We start from the raw sequence: 4,210 nt of genomic DNA, 5'->3' as shown, positions 1-4,210 counted from the left end.
ACAGTTTTGGAGGCTGGAAATCCAAGACCAGGGTGCCAGCATGATCAGGTTCTGGTGAGGACCCTCTTCCAAGGTTGCAGACTGCTGAACTTCTTTCTCGCTCTGCCAAAACACAGTGCGGGGAGGGGGAATCTCTCAGGGGCCTCTTTTATGAGGGCACTAATCCTGTTCATAATGACTCCACCTTCAGGTCCTAATTATCCCTCACAGACCTCCACCTCCTAAAACCATTACCTTGGGCATTAGGTTTTCCACATGAAATTGGGTGTGTGTGTGTGTGTGTGTGTGTGTGTGTGAGTGAGATACAAACATTTGATCTACAGCAATAGATTGTGAGGGGAAACCATCAGGAATTTGGGGACCTGGAGGTGGGGAGAAGCACCATGTTGCCAACTGTGAGCACTAGAGAAAGAGAGTAAGACACTGAGAGACAAACCTGAAGGAAGCCCAACTACATTTCCTTCTTGGTTTCCCAAGAAAGGAAACAAGGTGTCTTGGGACACCCCTATAGGCTATAACAAATGTCTGATTTACATTAGCCCTGTGTGAATTTCTATCATAGTAAGGGAGCCAGAAATCATGCACTATCTTGGCCCTCTTGGAGGGTGTTACTCTGGTTGGCTGCTGGGGGAAAAGTGCAAGAAGGGTTAGACCAGGAAGCCAGAGTTTCACCCACAGCGCAATGATGGCCATGCCCTTGACCTCTGCAAATAATAAAGCCCTCCCTTGTAAAATGAGGAGAAAGTAGGAGTGAGATGGAGGCTCTTTCCTTGTGACTTAATTTTCAAGGTTCTGTCAACAAACTTAGGGGGAGGGGTACAACATATGTTCCCAACTTCCCATAGAGGTCATTTCTTTTTAACTCTCAAAAAAGAGAGTTAAACTCTCTTTATGTAACTTTAAACATGTATCAGCTTTGTTACGTTCAAAAATGGCAAAATGTTCACTAGGAAACAAAAATAAAACCCACCATCGTTTTGTTCAGATGGTATGTACTTGTGTCCCCTCACTCCCAGATTTTTAACTTCCTTTAGCCGTTTTGTGCACCCTTTAGAAAGCAGCTTTCCCACTTAAAAACTAGTTCTTTCCTGTAACTCCACATTTTCTCCTCCCTAATTTATCTCTTCTCCAATTTTACATTTTATTGAAGCTTTTACTTTGGGGGAATTGCTGCCTTACTTACTTGGAGAGATTTCAGAGATAATTCTAAACTACTCCCCACAAATAAGATCAATAACTTCAAAATAAAAACTCAATTTCTTCAAACCCACATTACACCCTTTTGGTGAAAAACAAAAACAAAAACAAAACAAAACAAAACAAAAAAAAAACAAACAAAAACCTTGAGGGCAGAACCCAAGCCATTAAGTAGATGGTTTTTTCCTGTGCTTACAACCGAGGAGGGGCTCAGGACCCTTGTTACGATGAAATGCGAAACAGGAACCGGATGAAAAAGACATTGTAAATAACCGTAACTCTTTCCCCTGCACTGTCGGGAGTGTGTGTGGGCAGTTTCTCTAGCAACCTACGACTGAAGTCTTCAACTGTTTGACAAGACCCGAAGCAGGAAGCTGCAGCAAAAGCAGCCTTGGGGTTTCCAGCAGATTCGTCAGGGGGACTGCAGGCTTCACCTCCCGGCTACCTCACTCGGCTTCGTACCTGGAGCCCCGGGGGCGGAGGTGGGGGGGGAGGGGGGCTCGTCGGCGCAGCCTGCCCCAGCGCCGCCTCCTCCCGGGGCCGCGGGCGCTCCCGGGGGCGTCTCCTCAGCGCTCGGGAGTCCGCCTGGGTGGTCCTGGGAACGACGCGCAGCAGCTTTCCGAGCTCAGAGTGTGGTAAAATACTCTGGGCGTTTGTGATCTGAGGAACCCTGAAGAAGTCATCTTTGGTTTTTTTAAAATCTATTGTGACAAAAATCCGAGCCAGGCAGGAGTCGAACCTACAATCTTCTGATCCGTAGTCAGACGCGTTATCCATTGCGCCACTGGCCCTCCGTGGGGTAAGAACCGAGGGGACGTACAGATTACAGAGCGGCAAGGCCACTCTCGACAGCTGCCCCCAAAATAGGGTAGTAACGGAAGATGGCGTCGGACTCTCTGAGTCCCGGGACCACCAGCCCGGGACACACGAGTAGGGGGGACCCTTCCCCCGTCCGTCAGAATCCCGCGGAGGGTAACCGCGTTGTCTTTCTGCGCACGCGCGAAACAATACACAGTCACTCCCTTCCCCGCCCTCCCCGTTCCCCGAATACGCATGCGCTATTCGACCGCCAACCAGCGGCTGTGCTTGCTCGCGTTCTTGAGTTTGAATCTCAAGGGGCAGAGGCAGTTCGCCTGTCCCTTCGATAGCTCAGCTGGTAGAGCGGAGGACTGTAGCTGACTTCCTGGCAAGAGACATCCTTAGGTCGCTGGTTCGATTCCGGCTCGAAGGAGACGTTGGTTTTTTTTTTTTGTTTGTTTGTTTTTGTTTTTAACCGACTATTTATAATTTATGGCCCATGCCACGAGTTCCCCTTCCCTAATACACATACCATTCCAACGAACAGTTGGAAATGCTTGCCCTTTCGCTCCCGGTTTGGCCTACGGCAGTATGCCCGGTGCGGAGTCTTTTGTGAATCCCCCAAGCGGGGACCCATCGTCCTCGTAACAATCGGCGCAGGGAGTCTGCGCTCGGCGGGGCGGCCGCCGGTCACCGCCTTCTGCTGGTCTCTACAGCGTCTCCGGCGTTTGGCGAGTCCCCGAGCGCACGGAGGAGGCCCCCGAGCCCGCCGCCGGCGCCTCTCCTCGGAGCTCTGCGGAGCGCGGCCTGCGCGCGAGCTCCTTCCAGCTGCCGTGGGGGGGGCGTTCGCTGGAAGGGTAGCCGGGGATCAACCATCCACGAAAGAAACGCGGTCCGAGGCACACAAAGCTTAGAAAGTAACAATTATGAAGAAAAGCCAGCGCGACGCTACCCCGCTCCCTTCGATAGCTCAGCTGGTAGAGCGGAGGACTGTAGGCGCCATGCCCGTGGCCATCCTTAGGTCGCTGGTTCGATTCCGGCTCGAAGGAGAGGGGTGGTTGCTTTTGTTCCTTTGGCCTTAGCTGTAAAGCAAGATCAAGAACATCCAAAATATATATATATATATTTTTTCTTTTTTTCTAAATGCTCTGACCTCTCTCTAGAGGAAGAGATAACCGGCCATGCCCAGCGGTGGGGGATTAGCTCAAATGGTAGAGCGCTCGCTTAGCATGCGAGAGGTAGCGGGATCGATGCCCGCATCCTCCAGTTGCTTTCCCTTTCTTTTTTTTTTTTTTTTCCTCTTGTAATTTTCCTTTCGAACTTGAAGTCCGCCATTGGTAGGGCGAGCTTGAGGTCAGCGCTCCCTGAAACTTCCCAGACAAGGGATAACGGGTGCCGACAGAGTTTATTCTGAACAACTTAAAAATTTTAAACCCATTTAGTTGGGGAAGTTCACGAAATTGGTTCTTTTTCTGTACAAAAATGGCTACAGACGGCAGTTATGTCTGTTGCCCCGGTCTTTGTGATTTGTGATGGATCGCTGCGCTTCCAGGGCCCCACCTGATAATGAACTGCCCATATGGGGGGGGGGGGGAGGGCCTGACAGAAAAGCAAAACAACACAAAAGACACGGAACTTGGATAAGGATGCTGACTCCCTGACTCTTGCGTTGAGGCGAGGAAGCGAGAACTATTGGGCTACGTCTCAACTGAGTTCAGTGGGGTGCCCAGCTGTGGGCAGATCCACCAGGATAGGACAGAGCAAGGGGTACCTGAAGAGAGGTGAGGAAGTGAAGGGCAGGGTTCTAATGCCATTTTCCTCCTGGGAAGCAACTTCGGAGAATTGGAGACCAGCACTGAAAAGGAATTAAATGGAGAAAAAAAAAAAAAGGATCTATTTAGGGCTGATTCTGAGCGTAATCTATTTTGTTACACAAAGACAAGACAAAAACGAGCAAAATAAATACACACATAATCACTGAAAGATTCAGAAATTGAACAGAACATACACAAAGGCTTTTCTGGTAATAAATTCTCCCTATTCTAATTTACTAGAAGATAGCCATTGTTGAAACCACACTGCAGTTCCCAACACAAAACATACATTTTCAAAGACAAAGGGGAAAATATTATCGTTTTTGAGGCTTACAATTAATAAATGACAATTCTTTTATCTCGTGTTCCTTTTAGTGTTCTAGGCAACCTGTACATTTTTG

At 49.0% G+C, this 4,210-nt stretch overlaps 4 non-coding genes across 4 annotated transcripts; 3 read left to right on the top strand and 1 right to left on the bottom strand.

Annotated features, from left to right (window-relative positions):
* Window positions 1-1,915: 1,915 nt before the first annotated feature.
* TRNAR-ACG (transfer RNA arginine (anticodon ACG)) lies at window positions 1,916-1,988 on the bottom strand. The gene has a single exon. It is a non-coding gene; the product is annotated as a tRNA-Arg (tRNA).
* A 347-nt stretch (window positions 1,989-2,335) lies between these two features.
* On the top strand, window positions 2,336-2,428 carry TRNAY-GUA (transfer RNA tyrosine (anticodon GUA)). Its single transcript has 2 exons — window positions 2,336-2,372; window positions 2,393-2,428. It is a non-coding gene; the product is annotated as a tRNA-Tyr (tRNA).
* A 526-nt stretch (window positions 2,429-2,954) lies between these two features.
* TRNAY-GUA (transfer RNA tyrosine (anticodon GUA)) lies at window positions 2,955-3,044 on the top strand. The gene is given in 2 exon segments: window positions 2,955-2,991; window positions 3,009-3,044. It is a non-coding gene; the product is annotated as a tRNA-Tyr (tRNA).
* A 144-nt stretch (window positions 3,045-3,188) lies between these two features.
* Window positions 3,189-3,261, top strand: TRNAA-AGC (transfer RNA alanine (anticodon AGC)). The gene has a single exon. It is a non-coding gene; the product is annotated as a tRNA-Ala (tRNA).
* Window positions 3,262-4,210: the final 949 nt, after the last annotated feature.

This window comes from Nyctereutes procyonoides, unplaced genomic scaffold, assembly GCF_905146905.1.
Source record: "Nyctereutes procyonoides isolate TBG_1078 unplaced genomic scaffold, NYPRO_anot_genome, whole genome shotgun sequence".
Taxonomy (NCBI): Eukaryota; Metazoa; Chordata; class Mammalia; order Carnivora; family Canidae; genus Nyctereutes; species Nyctereutes procyonoides.
This window is presented reverse-complemented; position numbering and strand designations above follow the sequence as displayed.